This window comes from Balaenoptera physalus (genome assembly GCF_965194825.1).
Source record: "Balaenoptera physalus genome assembly, chromosome: 20".
NCBI lineage: Eukaryota > Metazoa > Chordata > Mammalia > Artiodactyla > Balaenopteridae > Balaenoptera > Balaenoptera physalus.
In genome coordinates this window covers 55,439,245-55,462,937 of record NC_138901.1, presented here as the reverse complement: position 1 = coordinate 55,462,937, position 23,693 = coordinate 55,439,245, and the positions used below count along the sequence as shown (strand labels likewise).

The following is a 23,693-nucleotide window of genomic DNA, read 5'->3' as shown; positions in this document are numbered from 1 at the left end:
TCAGGCTTTACCACCCACCCAGGAAGCCTCTTGCAGGTCCCTCTCCAGGTCTTCTTGACCCAAGTCATTCTAAGCATCTGGCTCACAGTGGATGTGTTTGGCAGCTGGGCTAGGCCAGGGCAAGGGAAATCTGCTTTCTTGAGCCAGACCCTCAAAAATGACATGTTGGTCATTGGTGGGAATGAGGGATTCCAGTCCTGCCTCCCAGCCTCCAAACCTTACGCAAGTGTCTGATCCTTACTGAGTGCCCTTCCCCTTCTTATCTTCTGGGCCCACTCCTGCTTACTACATCCTCAGTGCTCAGGGCTGGTGTCTGCCATATGCTGGCCCCCAATTTCCTCCAGTTTTAGATATCCTGTAATATCCAAATAGAGTGGCTCACATTCCCATCTTATGTAGTAGCTGAATCTGGCCTTTCCACACACGCCCTTCAAGGGTCACTTTTAGCTAGAAAAGAGAGTTTGCATCATACCTACTTCCAAAACCAGTCCAAACTTCAGCCTGCTTTTCTGCTGTTCCGTGATACCTTTTCTGCCCACTGGAGAGTACTCAGAGGCAGGGTGGGGGGTGAATAATTAAGAACAATAATCCAAGCTACTACATAGCTAATTAAGTTAATGTGTAAAGCACTTAGAACGATGCCTGACAGTAGTCTCTGTATGTATTTGCTGCTATTATGCTATTATTTACATTTTGGAAACAATTTTCAGTGGAGTGTCAGCATCACTCTTAGAAATTCCTCTGTCTCTCCCCACTGCTTTTCCATGTCTGTCCCATTTAGGGGTCTTACATCTCAAGACCTTCCCACTTTTTTTTTTTTTCCGTTTTAAGCACATGCATTATGTTGGGGAATATAATTAAAAACAAAATTTCCCAACCCAGGAAAACCTCTCCACAAAGGTAGTGGAGGAAAGAAAACAGTTTTATATTTGAATAAGCATTACCAGAATGTGATGTGCATCACAGGCCATCTGCTAAGAGGTTGTAAAGATAAAGTATCTCACCCTGTTATAGAGCCAAACAGATACAGCCATTACACACATGTTCTCAAGATAAACAGTAACTAGTCCTCAAGTAAGAGGCTTGAGAGCACCATTTGTCACACACCGTTCATCCTAACTTTATGGTGATTGGTGATCCTTTGTATTATTAAAGGCTTAATTGCAGGAAAAACAAAGTATCTTTATGACAGGAGGTGTTTTGCAGCTTGGAACAAGGAGCCCGCCTCAGTTAGGGTCCCACCCTCCCATAGAAGCTGGGAGATAAGGGCGCTCTCTCTCCTGATATTTCCATTTCGAAGAGATGGCTCCCAGGGCCTTGGGAGAGACGTCCCCGGGTCCTAAAGCTGCAAGAGGCTGGTTTAGCTTCTAAAAAGACTTACATTTCAAAGAGGCAGAGAAAGAGCTTACAAGTTTTCTAAAGTTAGTGCTCTAAGAGAGGGGTGGGGGGAGAAGTCTCTTATTTTCAACAGGGAGAATTAAGCCTCTTATTTTAAAATGTTTATTGGTCCGTACAATTACCATTTTGTTCTTCTGTTTACCACAGGAAGGACTAGGGGCTGGGTTTTGCTGGACCCTTTGCAGTAGGGAAGCCCGTGTGTGCACCCCAAAGCTAGACTTTCCTCTTCTTCTAGACTTCCAAGGCCCTGTTTTTCATCCCACATTCCCATGACCTCTCTTTGCAGAACGATTTAATACCTTTTTTTTTTTTGGCCGTGCCCTGCAGTATGCAGGATCTTAGTTCCCCAACCAGGGATCGAACCCGTGCCCCCTACAGTGGAAGCATGGAGTCTTAACCACTGCACCACCAGGGAAGTCCCAGATTCAACCTCTCACTAGGTTATTCCCCAGGGGCTGTGGGTGAGGGGGACGGACCTTGCATTTCATAGCCGCAAAGTCTTGTTAAAGTGTTCTTCTAAACACAAGAATAATTTCACCCCCTTCCTTCCTCCTGTGCCAGTGCGGCTCAGACTTCGGTCGGCTCGAGGATAACTCCACTGTCCCCGCTATATGAGTGTTTGGAGCCCATATTTGGCACGGGGCTAGAGAAATTTGTGTTTGTTCCTTGAGGACAAATTGGACATACAAACACGGCATTATAAACTGTGTAACTTTAAACTAAACATAGGCTCTGATTTCAGGGTAGACATATCACATGTTTTTCCACTTAGTAATTTGAGTACCCCCTGCCCCTATGTGCAGGAAGCCCAGCACTCCTCACCCCACCCCCCTCCGCTCTGACTGCTGTTACTTGCTTCTGTTCTTGTTCACTGGTGGAACTAGGGAAACATTGTTCCTACACAATCTGATGGGTCATTTTCTAATGCCATGGGGACCACTGCCTAGGCCACAACAGTGGTGCACAGTCGGGCTTCCCAACTCTTAGTTCAGCGGTCCCCAACCTTTTTGGCACCAGGGACCGGTTTTGTGGAAGACAATTTTTCCACGGACCGGGGTGGCGGGGTGGGGAGATGGTTTCGGGATGATTCAAGCACATTACATTTATTGTGCACTTTATTTCGATTATTATTACATTGTAATATATAATGAAATAATTATACACTCATCATAATGCAGAATCAGTGGGAGCCCTGAGCTTGTTTTCATTTGCCACTCACTGATAGGGTTTTGATAGGAGTCTGCAAGCAGTTGATTTATTATGGTCTCTGTGCAGTCAGACCTCTCTGCTAATGATAATCTGTATTTGCAGCCACTCCCCAGCGCCAGCATCACCACCTCAGCTCCACCTCAGATCATCAGGCATTAGATTCTCATAAGGAGCGCACAACCTAGATCCCTCGTGTGCACAGTTCACAGTAGGGTTTGCGCTCCTATGAGAATCTAATGCCGCTGCTGATCTGACAGGAGGCGGAGCTCAAGCGGTAATGCGAGCGATGGGGAGCGGCTCTAAATACAGATGAAGCTTCGCTCGCTTGCCCGCCCGCCGCTCACCTCCTACTGTGCGGGCTGGTTCCTAACAGGCCACGGACAGGTACTGGTCCATGGCCTAGGAGTTGGGGACCCGTGTCCTAGTTCACACAGGTTTGGGCAAGGTCCTCCAGTGTGACTGTGGTGCCAGGGGCCTGGGTTAGGGCCATGTCCAGCCTCAGCCCCTTAAACCTTTAGGCACTGGTATTGAGCCTGGTCATTTGACCAGATGACTTTGCTCACAGAGGCTTCCCTTTCGGGAACTTTAGGGTTCTTCCCTCCTGTTGGATCTCTGTTAGAACCTTCTCAGTCTTTCAGAGAGAACTTACTTAATATTAAACAGTGTGAAAAAGAATTCCAGTCTCAGTCTCCTTCCTACCAGGTATTGTCTTGGACCCTTGAGGTCCATTTGCCCCCTCCTCCTCATCCACCAGCTCTGCCGACCAAGGGAGTATTGGGGTAGGGGTGGGAGATGGGGAGGGTGTGATGGGGAGGAGAGAGCCTTTGTGGGACCTCAAAGTGTGCTGGAGAGGGGACACTTAAGGCTCAGAGGAGAGTCAAAGAAGGTTTGCTCCCAGGGAGCTATGTACCTACAGAGAGAAGAAAACTGGCAGAGCCTTGCCCCCTTGCTGTCTGTCCCCCTCTCCCTCCCACCTCTGCCGCCCCAATCTCAAGTCAAGCCCAAAGAGTCTGCTCAAGTTTCTGTGGGTTCATGGAATCATCTTCAATCATGAATACACTTCTAGGAGTGGCTGGCTCTGGTTGTTTAAAAAAATTTGTGCCATACTGTACACTTTGCCCTGCAGCTTGCATTTCTCACTTAAGAGACCTGTTTCATGGACATTTCTGTAATTCAGTAGTTATACCTTGGACTCATTCTTTTTTTTTTTTGCTGTGCTGTGCAGCACGTGGGATCTTAGTTCCCCGATCAGGGATCAAACCTGTGCCCCCTGCAGTGGAAGCTCGGAGTCCTAACTACTGGATCGCCAGGGAGGGAATTCCTTGGACTCGTTCTTTTAACAGCTGCATGGTGCTCCACAGTGGTTTTAACCACTCCTCTGCTGATGATCATTCAGTTTCCACTTTTTTTGACATATGATACATGCTACAGAGGGCATGTTTGTACTTATATCCTTATGTACTTGGTGGTTTTTTTTTTTTTTTAAAGTTGTATAGTTTGACATTTTACATTTATTTATTTATTTATTTTTGGCTGTTTTGGGTCTTCGTTTCTGTGCAAGGGCTTTCTCTAGTTGCGGCGAGCGGGGGCCACTCTTCATCGCGGTGCACGGGCCTCTCACTATCGTGGCCTCTCTTGTTGCGGAGCACAGGCTCCAGACGCGCAGGCTCAGTAGTTGTGGCTCACGGGCCCAGTTGCTCCGCGGCATGTGGGATCTTCCCAGACCAGGGCTCGAACCCATGTCCCTTGCATTGGCAGGCAGATTCTCAACCATTGCGCCACCAGGGAAGCCCTACTTGGTGGTTTTATTTCTATGGGTTAGAGTCTAAGAAAAGGTACAAAGGATAAAATACCACCAAATAAAAAAAAAAAAACAAGAACAAAATAAAACGAATAGATAAAAGCAGTCCACAGAGCTGAGTGTCTTTTCTTGTCAGGCAGAAGAACCCACCAGGGGAGACACTGACTGACTCGTTCACGGAGGGGCATAAGTCAGGGATTTCTAACTGCTAGAAAGGGGCTGTTCATAATGTTTATGCTGTTTAAAAGTTGCAAGCTTGTACCCTGGAGAGCCTGGAGAGAGTCCACAGGTTTGTACACGGTTGTTGAAGACAAGTCCCATCGTTCCAAGGGAGTCTTAAGTTAGGTTCACTAAGGATTGGGCATAGCAGTGTTACTCAATATTCATAACCATTTAAAATCTTTGGCTGGTTAGAAAGAGCTGTGGTGAAACACAGCATTCAGTTTTGGTATTTCCTAGGCACGTGCTGGTAAGATTTCTTTTACATGGGATTGCTGGGTGGAAGAGTATGTGTGTGGGAGGGGCGCAGAGTTCATTTATGATATTATGGAGAACAGATTCGGTAGAGACAGAGGCAGAATGCAGATCACAGTGTGGCGTGCCCTTCGAGAAATAAGGCCGGGAAGGGAACAGAGAGGGGGCCATGGCTGGAGATGGGTCACCAGTAGGGACCGTGAGAGGTAGAAGTTGAGATGCCAGAGAATGGGGTTGTTAAGTGATGAGGGGAAGACCCCGAGGGAGGAAATAAAATCCAGAAAACGTGGGGAGGAACTGGCTGTCGATCATGCATGCTCGCAGGGGGTGGAGCCACAACACTGTAGACATTACAATGGCGTGTGGCCCTTCGCAGAGCCACATACATAAACAGATACACTAAGGTATTAAAATCTCATGTAGTAGGGGCAGAAAGCAATTAGGAAAAAAAGGTGTCTTAAAGGCTTTGTAAAGGGACAATCATAGAAAAAAAGGTACAGAGACATGACTTGGGGTGTGATTTCCCTAGCAGTACTCTGCTTGGTTGCTGACACAAGAAAAATCAAAGCTTGGAATGATCCAGAACATTATTCTGAGGCTCCGTCTGGCAGAGGCTGACGTGAGCCCTTCTCTCGTTCTTATCTCCCCAACATCAGTGGTAGAACAGGTATGGACCCACACTTGTATGTTACCAATTAGCATTTTACGTAAACATGGTGTTAAGAAAGCCCTCCTAGATTCCCTTTCCATGAGATTGACATCTTGAAACTACTTGGATTTACTTGTTCTGAAGCTGGCTTTTCTCAACATTTCTGTAAAGAGGTTGAGAGGTTAATCCTGGGCGTTCCTCCAGACCCCACTGCTAATCTCTGTTTCTCAGGGATCCAATCTCCAATCCCTGGCCTCTCTTTTCAGGACTGAACTGCAAGGCCAGACCCATGGAGTCTCGGACTTCTCACTCCATCTTGGAGAAACAAAGGTTAAGGGACAAATGAGTTGTGGGGTTCATCAGAGGGTACAAGGGATACACAAATTCTACTCCTTCTGTGGGATCCCTGCCAACACCCCTAAACCAGCCTAAACTCTTTGTTCTAATGTTTACCTTATAATCCTGTAGTATTCAGATCTCTTAATCACACTGATTTCCAGATAATTTTCATGTCTTATCTACTGCTGATGAAGCTCTTTGCTCTACCCTGTGCTGAACCATATTTAAAAGCAATCACTAGGGACTTCCCCGGTGGTCCAGTGCTTAAGACTCTGCTCTCCCAGTGCAGGGGGCCTGGGTACCATACCTGGTCAGGGAATAGACCCCACATGCCCTAACTAAAAGATCCTGCATGCCGCAATTAAGACACGGTGCAGCCAAATACATAAACACACAAATAAATAAATAAAGTGATCACTAACCCAAAGCTGTTCCATGTAACAGATTTGTACTGAGGGTTTGAAAAGGCAATAGCCAGGGCAGGGACTAGGGTGAGGTGAGTGAGGCATGTACCTCGGGTGCAACATTTAAGGTGTACTCCAAAACCCGGTAATCAAGGTAAATAGTATTTTAATGAAATATTTGAAAAAATCAAAATTAATGCAAAAAATCCACAATCAACAAAATATTAAAATTTTAAATAAAGACAGGATCAGTTGTAAGACTTAATATTAGGCATCTACGTATATTCCGAAAAAAATTTTTTAAATAAATTTATTTATTTATTTATTATTTTTGGCTGCGTTGGGTCTTTGTTGCTGAGCACCGGCTTTCTCTAGTTGTGGGGAGCGGGGGCTACTCTTCGTTGTGGCGCGCAGGCTTCTCATTGCGGTGGTTTCTCTTGTTGTGGAGCACATGCTCTAGGCATGGGCTTCAGTAGTTGTGGCACATGAGCTCAGTAGTTGTGGCTCACGGGCTCTAGAGCACAGGTTAAGTAGTTGTGACGCACGGGCTTAGTTGCTCCATGGCATGTGGGATCTTCCTGGACCAGGGCTCGAACCCATGTCCCCTGCATTGGCAGGCGGACTCTTAACCATTGCGCCAACAGGGAAGTCTCCTGAAAATTTTTTGCAATTGTTTCTGCCACCAGAAATTTCTCTCTGGCTAACTTGACCCCCCAGTACCCTCATACCCAACCCAGGATTAATGGGGGCAGTTTGCTTGATTCTCATACAGATTTTCAATCAGTCTTATTGTGTTCAGTCTTACCTACACCCCTGTCTTCAGGGATCATTGGTACTCTAATTTCTGAGCCTTTCTGGGGATCTGTGCTGATTGCCTCATACATACCCTGGAGCCATTTGACTTTTTTTCTTAATCATCCATTATCTTATTTATTCTTTTTTTAAAAAATTGGACTATAGTTGATTTACAATGTTGTGTTAGTTTCAGGTATACAGCAAAGTGATTCAGGGGTGTGTGTGTGTATTCTTTTCCAGATTCATTTCCATTATGGGTTGAGTTTGCTATAGGAGGGTGGACTCCAGTATCTCTCAGTCCATCATCTTGTAATCAGTATTGGGTATTTATTCTCTACCAAATCCTCCAGTAGCGATGACCAAAAAGATATTTTAAAACAGTCTTGTGATTCTTAAACTCTGATCAAAGAAGCAAAAAGTAGTTTAACCAATATATCCTGCTTTACCAGTTTGTTACAAAATTAGGTTACACCCCTTTCATTTTTTTTTTTTTTTTTTTTTTTGGCCACGCCACTGCATGGCATGCAGGATCCTATTCCTGGACCAGGGAATCCTATTCCCAGACCAGGGATCGAACCTGTGCCCCCTGTGGTGGAAGTGTGGAGTCTCAACCACTGGACCACCAGCGAAGTCCCTCCTTTCAATATTTAGATTAAACTATTCTTTACCTCCACCCTGCCTATTAGGATGTTTTTCCATCTCCAGGATCCTTCTTCCAAGATGACAGTTAACAGTTCTGTAGTATTTACTTTGGGCCAGACATTCTTCTAAGTGCTTTTTTACATATATTAGCTCATAATAACTCCAGACTCCTCAGGGAAGCTTTTTAAGTGTAATGGGTTAGTACTTGTTATTATTATCTTGAAGAGAGCAAAATCTGAAAGTCTGCTCAGTCTGCCAGAGATTCCTGGGTGTGTGTTTTGTGTGTGTGTGTGTGTGTGTGTGTGTGTGTGTGTGTGTTGACTGTTGTTGCTCTTAATCAACTATGGATTGCTGGTGAATCTCAGGTTGCCTAATGATTTTGATCCTTGTCTACTGATAAGTGACCCATTGAACACCAGTCAAGGAGAGTATCATATCCTCTTGGACAGTGATTGGTTAAGAGGTGGACACATGGCCCAAGCTGGGCCAATCAGAGCCAAAGATGCTTACTTCTGGGACTTGGATGGAAATGCAGAGAATGAAGTCTCTGTGTTTCCACCATGGCTCCCAAGCTTGTAGACTATAGGCCTGTTGACTGCAGTGCGCTCCACTTAGAGAAAGCCTAACAGAGAATAAAGCCAACATAGAGGAGAGCAAAGCTGCATCGTGGAGGGAGAGAGAGAGACTGAGACCTGATGATATTGTTTGAACCCCTTGATCCAGCCACATGACTGCTCCTGACTTTTCAAATTACAGGAACGAATCAATGTCATCAATGTCTTTTCCTTTTTTATCTTTTTTGCCGCACCGCGCAGCATGCGGGATCTTAGTTCCCCAACCATGGATCAAACCCATGTCCCCTGCAGTGGAAGCATGGAGTCCTAAACACTGGACCACCAGGGAAGTCCTGTCATTTCCTTTTTTTTTGGCTGCATTGGGTCTTTGTTGCTGCACGCGGGCTTTCTCTACTTGTGGCGACTAGGGGCTGGCTACTCTTTGTTGTGGTGCATGGGCTCTAGGGCGTGGGCTTCAGTAGTTGTGGCGCACGGGCTTAGTTGCTCCGTGGCATGTGGGATCTTCTCGGACCAGGGCTCGAACCCGTGTCCCCTGCACTGGCAGGCGGATTCATAACCACTGTGCCACCAGGGAAGTCACATCTTTTTCTTTTTTAAAAACCACTTTGAACTGACTTTCTGTTACATGGATACAAAGAATCCTGAAAAATGCAAGGGGTAAGGCAGTGACACAGTCTGTAGGCTGGAGCACCTGGGTGCCTGTGACCTGGGTCTAAGAGACAGTGACTTAAAACAATGTGCCAGCCTGTGAGCGGTGTTCTCCCCAGGCAGCCCAGGATCTGTGTGAGTTTGGATGTGGATTTCTCACTATCTTCCTAGGGTCCGTTTCCAAATGGTACTCTTTTCTTAATTGCTGGGACCTTCTCCTCTCAGGGGTGGGAGCCTGGCATCTCCTGGCTTTTTCCCTATTCCTAGAATCTCTCTGGGTGAGTCTGTTAGTTTAAAAGCCACTGCATTTGGGTATGGGAAGGCTGCCCAGTGACTGGCCTTATATTTTCACTTTGACTCACTAGTTAATATTTCTTTTTTCCCCCTTATATATAACTGGAAGTAGAAATTTTCTGGTTTTTTTTTTTTCTGGACAACTGTGGTGGGTTTTTTTTTTTTTAATTAATAGCTACTTTATTTATTTATTTATTTATTTATTTATTTATTTATTTATAGCTGTGTTGGGTCCTCGTTTCGTGCGAGGGCCTTCTCCAGTTGCGGCAAGCGGGGGCCACTCTTCATCGTGGTGCGGGGGCCACTCTTCATCGCGGTGCGCGGGCCTCTCACTACCGCGGCCCCTCCCGTTGCGGGGCACAGGCTCCAGACGCACAGGCTCAGCAGTTGTGGCCCATGGGCCCAGTCGCTCCGCGGCATGCGGGACCCTCCCAGACCAGGGCTCGAACCCGTGTCCCCTGCACTAGCAGGCAGATTCTCAACCACTGCGCCACCAGGGAAGCCCTGTGGTGGGTTTTTTGTTTGTTTGATTTTTGTTTTTGGCGGGGATGTGGCGGTGGTGAGGTTTTATCCTGGTGCCCGCCTGCTAAGCTTAGGAGGGGTGGCAAGGCAGTTCTGTCCACCAGCTGTCCTAGAGGAACTACTTTAAAGTAGGTCTTCTTACAAATAAACATATCTACGAAACAGAAATGGACTACAGACATAGAGAACAGACTTGTGGTTGCCAAGGGGGAGGGGGTTGGGGGAGGGAAGGATTAGGAGTTTGGGGTTAACAGATGCAAACTAGTATATATAGGATGGATAAACAACAAGGCCCTACTGCATAGCACAGGGAACTATATTCAATATCCTGTGATTAAACCGTAATGGAAAAGAATATAAAAAAGAATATATGTATGTATAACTGAATCACTTTGCTGTACAGCAGAAATTAGCACAACATTGTAAATCAACCATACTTCAATAAAAAAAAAGTAGGTCTCCTTTTTTGGGATGTGGCCTCTCCCATTCCAGTTGTATTTGTTCACAGATAATATTCCAAATCTTTTCATCACTAGGTAGAGAGCACCTGTCCACTGGCCAACTAGTTTATGTTAATTTCATAGTAATATTTGTTATCTTTTCCATAGTTCCTGGCATCTGGAAACATTTTTGTGGGCAGTGACAATAGTTAACCAGTATGTTTTGGGGGGTGTATTTTGAGTGCGGTTTTCTAAATCTCTCTTCCGCAAACCCACTCTAAAGCACTAATCTGTGAGCAGTTTTGTGTTCTCCACCCAACATCAAGAAGTGGCATGTAAAGCCGGTAACATCATGAAGGTTTCACCGATTCATGTTCCAAAAATGTCACAACTCCTGCTCAGGCCACAGCGTCAACACTATATATATATTCAGTGATTTATTTTATAAAGGAGTAAGTCATTTTTAAAAGATAAACTTTTAATTTTAGAATACTAGTTTTAGATTTACAGGAAAATTGTGAAGATAGTATAGAGATTTTGTCGTCAGTATTTTGAAATTTGAAAAGTTTTAAATTGGGGGTTCTGTCTGGGGTTATTTGGTGGTGACTCCGTACTTTTGTGTACTGACTAAACTGACTGTTTCAGGAGGTGGCTAGATCTCACCCTCTCTCTCATAATCAGGGTGGATTATATCAAGAAATCCTTCTATTGAAGCATCATTTCCCCTCCATTATATTTGTGCAGCTGTGGTCACTTTCTGGTTTCAGGTGGGATACACCTCTACACAGTTAGTGAAGTAATTGATCAACACAAATGGGCCTTTAAGGTTCCAGCCCTCAGTCTTTGAGGATAATATGAAGGTATACAATGTATGAATATTACTTTGGAGGATATATACAGGCAAAGTGTCGATGTTAGCAGGACTTTTGTATACATATGGGTATTACAATTGGATCTGACTTTCTCAGCCATCTTATACTCAAATGGGCAAGAATGCCATATTTTATAACAAGAACATACAATTGAATATCTTACTGTACATTAAAATGTTTTCTTCTTTTCTTATTCATAAAGTTATATGATTTGATGATCTTTTATCATTTTATTGTGAAGTGATCTTAAATCAACTTTAGTGAGATATAGTTTATGTACAATAAAAAACATTAATTCTAAACATACATTGCCATGAGTTTTGACCTTATATCTATGACCACATAAACATATGGAACATTTTTATTACCCAAAAATGTTCTTTTGTGTCCCACACCAGTCAACCTCCTTAGCCCCAGGAAACCACTGGTTTGCTTTCTGTCACCATAGATTAGATTTGTCTTTTCTAGAGTTATATAAGTGGAATCATATATCATATACTCTTTTGTATATGTGGCTTTATCCACTCAGCATAATGTCTTTGTGATTTATCTACTTTATTATAGGTATTATTAGTTCATTCCTTTAAAAAAGCTTTTTATTTTGAAATATTTATAGATTCACAGGAAACTGCAAAGATAGGACAGAGAGCTCCAATCTTAATGTTAACTATAGTACAAAATCAAAACCCAGAAATTGACACTAATACAATGGGTGTGTATAGTTTTCTGCCATTTTATCATGTGTAGTTTTGTGTAACCACCATTGCAAGTGAGATACAGAACTATTCTATTAGCCCAAAGATCTCCCTGGTTTCACGTTCTCCTTCCTCCCCTCAACATCTCTGACCCTTGCCAACCAACTAATCTGTTCTCCATCTCTGTAATTTTGTCATTTCTAGAATGTTATATAAATGGAATCAAACAGTATATGGCCTTTTGAGATTGGCTTTTTTTTTCACTCAGCATAGTGTTCTTGCATATAGTTGAGTCATGTTTCTTAATCCACTCTGCCAAAGCACTTAGCCTCCTCTGACTCTGGTGGGGAGGGAGAGTGGCACCGTGTTATCGCTGGGTGGGGATGGAAGTCTATGATCCCCATGTGATCTCCCCTGACGTTTTGGAAGGGAGGCTTCATCAACGCCAAGTAGGGATGAAAGTCCTTGGTCTCCACTCAATCTTCTCTGATACCAGCCCAGCAGCGGCTGTTAGAGGTGCCTTGTTACAGCCAGGCAAGAATGGAAGTCCAGGCTCCCCATTCAGCATTTGCTGATGGGGTTGGTGATGGGGCTATGGCTCTTTCCATGGTGTTTGGTGGGATAGAGTGATTATGATTAAAAGTTTTCTGTCTTGCTGGCTAGCCCCTTTCCTCTGCCTTTGGCCAGAGAGATTTCTTGGGGATTATTTTGTTTGTGTCCATTGGTGTTCCCAGGTTGGCAGCTTCTGTACTGTTCAGATATATGAGGTCAAAAGAAAACCCAGGGGAATTCCCTGGTGACGCAGTGGTTAAGAATCCGCCTGCCAGTGCAGGGGACACGGGTTCGAGACCTGGTCCGGGAAGATCCCACATGCCGCAGAGCAACTAAGCCTGTGCACCGCAACTACTGAGCCTGCGCTCTAGAACACGGGAGCCACAACTACTGAGCCCACGTGCCACAACTACTGAAGCCCGCACGCCTAGAGCCCGTGCTCCACAACAAGAGAAGCCACCGCAATGAGAAACCCACGTACCACAATAAAGAGTAGCCCCTGCTCACCACAACTAGAGAAAGCCCACCTGCAGCAACAAAGACCCAACGCAGCCATAAATAAATAAATAAATTTAAGGAAAACCCAGGGAAGGGACTTCCCTGGTGGCCCAGTGGCTAAGACTCTGTGCCCCCAATGCAGGGGGCCCAGGTTCGATCCCCAGTCAGGAAACTAGATCCCACATGCCGCGACTAACGATCCTTTGTGCCGCAACTAAAGATCCTGCATGAAGATCCTACATGCTGCAACTAAGACCCAGTGCAGCCAAATAAATAAATAAATATTAAAAAAAAAAAAAAAGAAAACCCAGGGAACTCACTGCCTTGTTTCTGAGGTCCCAAGGTCCCTAGCTGGTCTATCTTCTTATGTCTACCTTTTAGAGTCTTCTTACGTTTGTTTTATGTATAATGTCCATAGTTTTTAGCTGTACCTAGTGGGGAGTAGAGGAGGAAGTGTATCTATTTCATCTTCAGTTCATTCCCTTTTTTTAATTTTTTGCTGAGTAATATTCTGTGGTATAGAAATACCACAGTTTGTTTATCCAGTTACCTGTTGATGTACATTTGAATTGTTTCCTGTTTTTGGCTTTATGAATAATCCTGCTTTGAACATGATTTACTGCTTCTATGAATATACATCATCAAGTCTCTGTGTGGATACATGTTTTCATTTCTCTTGGATAAACACCTAGGGGTGAAATTGCTGAGTCATATGGTAATTATATGTTTAACTTTATAAGAAACTGTGAAACTGTTTTCCAAAGTAGTTGTACCATTTTACTTTCCCACCAGCAATGTTCCAGTTCGGTATTGACAGTCTTTTAAGTTTTAGTCATTCTAGTTTTAATTTGCATTTCCCTGGTGACTGATGATCTTGAACATCCTTTCATGTGCTTATTTGCCATTCATATGTCTTCTTTGGTAATGTGTCTGTTAAAATATTTGGCCTATTTTATTTTATTGGGTTGTTGGTCTTCTTATTATGGAGTTGTAAAAGTTCTTTATACATTCTGGATACAATTCTTTTGTTTGATATACATTTTACATATATTTCTCCTAGTCTGTGGTGTGTCTCTTCATTGTCCTTTTTTTTTATATATATAGAATTTGAGGATTTTTATTTATTTATTTATTTATTTAACGTTTTTATTGGAGTATAATTGCTTTACAGTGGTGTGTTAGTTTCTGCTTTATAACAAAGTGAATCAGTTATACATATACATACATCCCCATATCTCTTCCCTCTTGCGTCTCCCTCCCTCCCACCCTCCCTTTCCCACCCCTCTAGGTGGTCGCAAAGCACCGAGCTGATCTCCCTGTGCTGTGCGACTGCTTCCCACTAGCTATCTATTTTACATTTGGTAGTCTATATATGTCCATATATACACTACCACTCTCTCACTTTGTCCCAGCTTACCCTTCCCCCTCTCCGTGTCCTCAAGTCCATTCCCTTGTAGGTCTGTGTCTTTATTGCCGTCTTGCCCCTAGGTTCTTCATGACCTTTTTTTTTTTTTTTTTTTAGATTCCATATATATGTGTTAGCATATGGTATTTGTTTTTCTCTTTCTGACTTACTTCACTCTGTTCTTCATTGTCTTAACAGTGTCTTTTGAAGTTTTTAATTTTGATGAAGTCTGATTTATCAGTTTTTTCATTTGATATTTTTTATGTCTTACCTAAGAAAACTTTACCCAAACCAAAATAAAGAAAAAAATTCTCCTGTGTTTTTGTCCAAAAGTATTATAGTTTCAATTCTTATATTGAAGTTTATAATTTATTTTGAGTTATTTTTGTGTATGGTATGAGGTAAGGGTTGAGATCCATTCTTTTGCATATGGATATACAATTACTCCAGGACCTTTTGTTGAGAAGACTAATCTTTTGTTGAAAAGACTATCCTAAATTACCTCAGAATCATTGTTCATGATCAATTGACTATATATGTGTGGGTCTATATCTGTACTCTATTCCATTGATTTATATGTCTATCCTTATGCCAATATCATACTGCTAATAATATATATTACTATTTCATAAATTAATATATATTAATATGTAATAATAGAATAGGCAGACTTCATAGTTAGTTAGTTCTATAGTAAGTCTTAAAAGTCAAGTATTATAAGTCCTTCAACTTTGTTCTTATTTTTCCCGATTGGTTTGGGTAGTCTAGATCCGTTGCATTTCTATTTAAATTTGAGATTCAGCCTGTCCATTTCTACAAAATATCTGTCTGGTATTTTTATTGGTATTGTGTTAATCTATAGATCAATTTAGGGAGAACTGACATCTTTTTTGTTTTTAATTAATTTATTTTTGGCTGCGTTGGGTCTTCGTTGGTGTGCGTGGACTTTCTCTAGTTGGAGCGAGCGGGCGCTACTCTTCGTCGCCGTGCGCGGGCTTCTCATTTCAGTGTTTTCTCTTGCTGTGGAACATGGGCTCTAGGCGCGTGGGCTTCAGTAGTTGTGGCTCACGGGCTCTAGAGCGCAGGCTCAGTAATTGTGGCACGTGGGCTTGGTTGCTCCGTGACATGTGGGATCTTCCCAGACCAGGGCTCAAACCCATGTCCCCTGCATTGGCAGGTGGATTCTTAACCACTGCGCCACCAGGGAAGTCCCGAATTGACATCTTAACTATACTGAGTCGTCTGATCTCTAAACACGGTATACCTCTTCATTTATTTAGGCGTTCTTTAATGTGCTCACAATGTTTGTAGATTTAAATGTTCAGTTTTGGTCATCTCTTGTGATTTTGAGACCAGTTTTCCCTCCTTCCCTTCTTTCCTCCCTTTGTTTGTTCATTCATCCCTTCCTTCCTTTTAGTCTTATGTTCTTTTTTCCTTTTTAAATTCAGCCATATGGTACATATCTTGAATCCTGTGGTCATTCCATGAAGTTTATTAAAACTTCAAATGTGTTCTGTAGACAAATAAAATTGGGAAGCCTAAAACAGAGTTAGCCAGAAGTTGCAGCCAAGCACACAGCACTGCTGTGTGTAGAAGCAGCATAGGACAGTCATTAGAAGTACGGACTGTGGATCCAGACCACCTGTGTTTGCAATCCTGGCTTCATCTTACTAGATGTGTGACCTTAGGAAAGTTATTTCAACTTCTTCATTTGTAAAATTGCAAAAATAATAGTACATATACTATGATTTTTTTTTTGAAGATTAAAGGTCAGTATATATGAAGTGATTAAAATAGTGACAAGCCCTGGATTAATGTATGATGATACTATTACTATTATTATAGTAATAATAATACTATTATTATTAGTGACAACGAAAATAAAATGCATAAGTGACAGCCCTGTAGTGACAACAAAAATAAAATGCATAAGAGGGAATTCCCTGGCGGTCCAGTGGTTAGGGCTCTGTGCTTCCACTGCAGGGGGCACGGGTTTGATCCCTGGTCGGGGAACTAAGATTCCGCATGCCGTGCAGCATGGCCAAAAAAAAAAAAATGGTAAGAATTTTAATTGAGGCCTAGGAGCACAGAGATTGGAAGGGTCAGGGAAGTCTTCAATGGGGAGTTGATATTTGGACCAGCTCTTGAAGAATGAACACAGCTCACTGGATGTATAAGGAGAGAGGAACACCCAAGGCAGAGGGAAGTCCAGGTACAAAGGCAGAGAAGTCTGATACATCAAAGTGCTTGTGGTGGGCAGCAAGTAGTTTGCGGGGCTGGAGTATAGGATTCATGGAAGAAGACAGTAGGAGGGTGCAGTTGGGAAGGTAGGCAGGGACCAGATCACCATGGGCTCATGTGTGTAATGAAAGCTGTGAAGGAAAATGCAAAACTTGTGTTGAACTTGCACATTGAACTTTGGGAGGAAATGGTACCAGTGATGACAATGAGGTTTTTTTCTTTTTTTTTCTATCTGAGCATGACTTTAGACATGGGTTCATCAACAAGCAGGGGCAGAACTATATACCAGAGAAGTTAGGAGTGATAGAAGAACTAAGAGGTAGAGTCATCAGTAAAGGAATATATGGTGGCTGTTTGTGAGACAGGCGGTAACAGGAGTAACAGTGTTAAATGGGCCTCTTCATTCATTCATTCATTCAACTAATTTTTGCTAAGTATCTACCATGTGCCGCATACCCTAATACTTGTAGATAATTGAGGACACAGCAGTGAACAAAGAGATAAAATCCCACTCTTATTCTGTCATCTACTGTGTATTTACTATATTATATGTATATTTTTTCTGGAGTATTTTAAAGCAAATCCCAGACATTATACCATTTCACCTTTAAATATTTTAGTATGTATCTCTTGCTGATAAGGACTTTAAAAAACATAACCACCACCACCAAAAAAACCCAAACCCCCCAAAACTCCATAACCACCATATTTTTATCACCATGTCATTTATCTTACCATGCCATATAATAGCATCATACAGTTTAATAGTCAGTACACATTTATATTTTCCCTGATTTTTTTTTCTTTTTGAGAATTACTTTTTATTTGACGGACTTGCTGAGGACTTAAGTCTGGAACACAGCCTCTCAGATGACTCTGAGGGACTGCTCTGAAGAGGTAAGGGAGGAGCCAGGATATATAGGAGTTTCTGCAAGAAACCATGGGGCTTCCCTGGTGGCGCAGTGGTTGAGAATCTGCCTGCCAATGCAGGAGACACGGGTTCGAGCCCTGGTCCGGGAAGATCCCACATGCCGTGGAGCAATTAAGCCCGTGCGCCACAACTACTGAGCCTGCACTCTAGAGCCTTTGAGCCACAACTACTGAAGCCCGCATGCCACAACTACTGAAGCCCATGAGCCTAGAGCCCGTGCTCTGCAACAAGAGAAGCCACCGCAATGAGAAGCCCATGCACCGCAACAAAGAGTAGCCCCTGCTCGCCGGAACTAGAGAAAGCCCGCGCGCAGCAACGAAGACCCAATGCAGCCAAAAATAAATAAATAAATAAATTTATAAAAGAAGCCAAGTAGTAGGAACATCAAAAGATTATTGTCTTTTTAAAAGTTTGTTTCTCTGAATCCAGATTTGGTTGACATGTCTATTCTATTAATTTCTAACAGTTCTTCATATTCCCTTTTGTGTCCTTCCATGCCACTTAAATTTTTTTTCAATTTTTAAATTAACATACAGTAAAATGGATTCTTGGTGTACAGTTCTGTGAATTTTAACACATGTATAAATTCATGTAACTATCACCACGATCAGGATACAGAACAATTCTTTTATCCCCCCAGAAGCTCCCTGACACCATCGCTTTTAAGTCACACCTTTTGTGTGATCTTATTTGTTGGAGAATTGAATCATTTGTTCTGTAGAATTTCTCACAATCCGAATTTGGCTGATAGCTTTCTTACAGTGTGGTTTAGTGAACTTCTCTCTTTCCTCTGTTTTCTGTAAAGTGGTAGATAGATCTAGAGGTTTGATTAGATTCAGGTACTTTTTGTAGTTGTTGCTTTTGCAAGGATACTTACAGATGGTGCTGTGATTTTCCCATTGCATCATATCGGGAAGAATCACTTTTAGTGACGCTAAGATTCATCATGGCGTTCAGTGGTTATCAGCTTGATCCATCCCCTGCAGAGTGCCCTGTCAACCATTCACCTAATGATTTTACTAGCTGTTCATGGCCATTACCTAGATCTGTTGTTTCTAGGGATTACAAAATGGTGATTTTCTAATTCTGTCATTTCTTCTAACAGAAGAAAGGGATTAATCAGGAAGAGAGTGTGCAGTCATTTTTCTGAGGAGTTGGTGGCCCAGTGGAGCCAAGTTAGGTGGTATTGAAAGAACCATTTGTAAAAGACTTGGGGTGCTTTCCAGAGGGAGGGTCCACCCTCTCCTTCCCAGGTGGATGCTGGTTGAACTGCAGAAAGGAGCCTGCCCTGTGCTGCTTCCTGGGTATGAGGAAAGTATGGTGAAAGACTTCTTGGGATAACTTGAGCTATGCCATCTGGCGATTGGGGAGGTACACAGAGGGGTACCTGATCTTTGCTCTTTCACCTCTCATCCTTTCTCTCATCCTGATTCTGAAGGAGCCAGAGCAGTATAATAAGCAGGGGAGAGGAAGGAGGGAAAAAACAAGAAAGAAAATATTTAAAGATGCAGACTACTCCCTCCGTTTTCCTTTTTGCAGGGTTTCTGAGTCTCGAGCCTGAGCTGGGGGGAAGTGAAGAAGCTTTGAATTGGATGAGAAATGCACATTTGATAATAGATTAGACTAGACCTTTTAATATCTGAAATTATCTTAATTCCAACAGCCAAAGTGACATAAAAATCTATAGGATCTTAGATGCTAATTTTGCAGGTCTGTTCAGTTTGTGAAAATTCACTGGACTGTATACACATGATACGTATATACTTTTCTATATGTATCTTATATTTTGATAACAATTTAAAAGAAAGCTACAGGTTGTAATATAATCCAGAGGTACAGAAGGGTGGTATTACACAGCAGGTCTGAGAACAGTGGAGAGTTAAGAATAAAGAGATTTTATGATTGTGCCCTACTGAGTCATGCCCTTTTATACCAGTGACAGGTTGATTGTTATCTGACCTTCTATTGTATCCAGTCTCACATAGCCAGACAAACACCAGGAATATGTGCCTTTTTGGGAAATTTTATCATGAAATTAAAGGAAAGGATTTCAAACTGGGGAATGACATTCTGAAACATTCAGTGTAGTTTCTGTGTCAGTCGATTGGAGGAGACCGGTGGATTAGGCAGGGAAGTCAAGAGGCTGTGATGGAAGTTCAGGTTGGATTAGAGCACTGCATGGGGACGGGGATTAAGATTACATTTACACCTCTGGCCCATACCTCTCCACCGAGGATCCCTGTACACAGTTGCCTGCTATGGATCAGGTTTTAGATATTAAAAGACTCACCAGTTTCAACACATTCAACCTGAACTCATGATCTTCCTCCCAAAACCTGTTCCTATTCCAGTGTTCCCAATCTCTGTGAGTCATTTTCATCATATATTAGTTTATGCAAGTCAAAATCTAGAAGTCACTCTTGCCTCCTCCTCCCCTTCCCCAAGCCTTGTTGATTTTATCTCTTAAATGTCTCTTGAATTCTTTAGTTTCTCTGCATCTCCACGATCTTTACCTCTGTTGAAGCTGTCTGGGCTATTGCAGCAGGATCCTAATTTGCCCACCTTTGCCCACCCCCTCTGACCTGCATCTGGTTCACTCACCACGCTAAAGCCAACTGATCTGAATTATTCAGGATTCTCATGGCTGGATCCATTCTCAAGGTTTTCATATGTGTTGGCCCCGGTGCCTCTAGGCGTACACCCTGCTAGATGAGTGACCCCACTGTCAACATATAGATGGTGTTTGAAGGCATTGGAATAGATGAGCTTTGCCAGGGATGGTTGTGTGAAGAGAAGATGACCACGGTCAGAACCCTGGGGGCACTGCCTGCACCTGGTTGCTAGATGTGGAAATAGCCAGGATGCTTGTTGCTCCTAGGACCCAATCCAGCCTCATCCACCCAAAAGGGAGTGTCCAGAATATTTGGCCAAATCAGGAAGTCTGCCCCTTCCCCCAGTGTTTTTTTTCCTCCCTTCTCTAAGCTTCTTTTCTGGGAGGCTTAGGGGCTCTGAGTCACCCAAAGGACAAACGCATTTATGCTCTGCTCCCATCCCCAGGTTTCTGGGAATTTGACCTCCCTCCGTCCACAGGTTCACAAGGTGACGAGCCAGCTTCACACGCTTTTCCTGGGTGTTGTTGATTGCTTCAGAGATAAGCACCTGACTGAGGCTGGCCAGTCATTCCCAGGAATTTGGAAGTAAGGCTGAGACTTCAGCTCAGACTGATGAGATAAAGAGGACCTCCTGTGTCCCGGAAGCGCTCTAGTCCTTGGTTCCAGGCTTTGCTGAGCCTGTTTTTGAGGTTCAGCCAGATCTCTGCCCTTGAGTTCTGTGAGTAACCCCAGGTTCCTTAAAATACAGTTTCCTTCACAAATGTAAGCTGGCTTAAGTGGGTTTCTGTTACTGGGACTCAAAATACTCCTACTCAATGACTCTCCGGGAACACTGTTTAAATTCCTTTTTTTTTTTTTTCCCTTTTATTTATTGATTGATTGATTGATTGATTGATTGGGCTGTGTTGGGTCTTCGTTTCTGTGCGAGGGCTTCCTCTAGCTGCGGCAAGCGGGGGTCACTCCTCATCGCGGTGCGCGGGCCTCTCGCTATCGCGGCCTCTCTTGTTGCGGAGCACAGGCTCCAGACGCGCAGGCTCAGTAATTGTGGCTCACGGGCCTAGTTGCTCCGCGGCATGTGGGATCTTCCCGGACCAGGGCTCGAACCCGTGTCCCCTGCATTGGCAGGCAGATCCTCAACCACTGCGCCACCAGGGAAGCCCTAAATTCCTTTTTATAAGTGTAAAGACTGCCTGACATTAGTCATAAAATTGTTTTTTTCTTTCTGGAGAAAAAGATGGCGGTGACAGACAACATATTAAACAAATAACTGCAAAGTTCTACCCTCCTTGCAAAAGATAAATGTCGCAACAAAGGAAGAACTTCATTGTTTGCAGAATTCCTACTTCAGCTCTTTGACTATAAATCCTACTCAGCTTTGCTTACTTAAACTTTGTTGTTGCTATTCAAGAATAAGAGGGAGTTGACCTTGAACCTGCCCTCCCAGTGTCTCCAATTATAGAGTGATGGATAGATGTTCACACATGGAGTCAGGTGGCTGTCACTGCTATTATGTCTGTCCCTTTGAAGGATTTACCTGCTTGTTCCTCCGGAGCCTGAGGGCAATCTTTAGGAAGGTGGAGCATCAAAAATACTCGAAGGGTTTAAAAAAAAAAAAAATCTTATCTCCACAGCGGAGGGTTACAACTTGTGTGGAAGTTGTTGAATATTTCTTAGTTCTGATTTACTTGGTAAGGGAGAGAATATTAGAGAGAAAAGCCTTTGACTTGTGTCTGCTCCTTTTTGTCCTGAATTTAAGCCCAGCTTAGGGAGAGAGAGTTTCTTGTTTTCGGCAAAGACCTAAAAGAAACTAGGGGTTGGGACTGGTTGTGGGACTCGCTCTCCTGGGGGGCTTGCTGGGGCTGAGAAGGTGGTCTCAGAGGGATGGGGGGAGGAGCGCTGGGAGCATCTGCCCGTCTCCCCCGTGTCTCCCTCCTTTGTCTTTCTGCTGTGGGAGTAGGCTGAGTTCCCTTTCCTTGCAGCCCACAGTTGCTTGGAAGTACAGCTGGGAGAAGTTTGTTAGCGCTTCGGTTTTACTCCTCATTTCTTTCTTTCTTTAAAATATTTATTTACTTATTTTTGGCTGCGTTGGGTCTTTGTTGTGGTGCGCGGGCTTCTCATTGCAGTGGCTTCTCTTGCTGCGGAGCATGGGCTCTAGGCGCACGGGCTTCAGTAGTTGTGGCACGCGGGCTCAGTAGTTGTGGCTCTCGGGCTCTAGAGCTCAGGCTCAGTAGTTGTGGTGCACGGGCTTAGTTGCTCCGCGGCATGTGGGATCTTCTCAGACCAGGGCTCGAACCCGTGTCCCCTGTATTGGCAGGCGGATTCTTAACCACTGTGCCACCAGGGAAGCCCCTCCTCATTTATTTCTTTAATGTTTTTGTCCCTTGCATCAGATGTTAGGGTCTTTAAGATTATGCCCTGAGGCAGTTTTAGAAGATACCCAGAAATTCTGTGAGACTCTATCCTTTGAAAGTTGCGGGTCTATGTCTTTCCCTCGCCCCAAACCTGGGCGGGTTTGTAACTCCCTTGTAATCAATAGAGTGTGATGGAAACGACGGATGTGTGAATCCTGAGGCCAGGAATAAATGCTTGCAGCTTCTTCTTGTTTGCCAAGCACTTGTTTTTGGAGCCCTGAGCTGTAAGGTAAGAAGTCTAAGCCGAGGCCCTAGGGAGAGGTCACGTGTAGGTGCTACGATCAATAGCTCCAAGCGGAGGTCTCAGCAGACAGTCAGCCTTAAACGCCAGACATGGAAGTGAAGGCGCCTCCATGTGAATCCAGCCTCCAGCAGTCGGGCCTTCCAGCCCTGGAGCCTTCCCAGCTGAGGCCCCAGGGGTCATGCAGCGGAAACGGGCCTTTTCTGCTGGCCCCGTCTGGATCTCTGACCCACAGAATCTGGGAGCAAAAGAAAATGTTTGTTTTAAGCCTTTACGTTTTGGGTTAACTTGTTATATATATACATACATACATATACACATCTTTATATTCATATTTATTAGATTTATTTATTTATTTTTATTGAAGTATAGTAAATTTACAATTTTGTGTTAGTTTCAAGTATACAGCAAAGTGATTCAGTTATATATATATTCTTTTTCAGGTTCTTTTTCATTGTAAGTTATTATAAGATATTGAATATAGGGAACTCCCTGGCGGTCCAGTGTTTAGGACCCTGTAATCTCCCTGCCGAGGGCCCAGGTTCAATCCCTGGTCAAAGATCTCACAAGCCACGTGGTGTGGCCAAAAAAAAAAAAAAAAAAAAAGACTGAGTATAGTTCCCTTAGGTTAACTTGTTATAAAGCAATAGTAATCAGAACACAGTCCTAAACTGAGTCTTCCACCCTTCTCTGTACAACTAAAAGTTTGGAGGGCAGTGATAGAGAACTCATGGTCCCTGTAGGCCCACTGGCTCCCAAGAAGAAAAAAATGATGGAGCTGAGTCAAGGGTTCCCTTTTGATCTTCCCATAATTACCAATGAGATATGTCATTTTTGCATGGATTAAGCTCCTTCCTCATCAAAGAAATATCAGGAGAAGGGGACAAGTGTTCACCTCTGTCAAGAAGGGAGTTTTAAAGGGTTTATTCTGCATCTCCTCTCCCCCTAAATTATTTCAGTTGACTCTTTATTTCTTTTTGTTATAGTGTTGTAATATAAATTATAGTAAAGTTAAAAGAATGAGTTATAATACATTTATGTTATA

The 23,693-nt window shown here is 43.3% G+C and overlaps 1 long non-coding RNA gene across 4 annotated transcripts in view; it reads left to right on the top strand.

Annotated features, from left to right (window-relative positions):
• LOC309649899 overlaps window positions 1-23,693 on the top strand; it is a 309,487-nt gene that overhangs the window by 14,710 nt on the left and 271,084 nt on the right. The gene's annotated exons all lie outside the window — the stretch shown is intronic.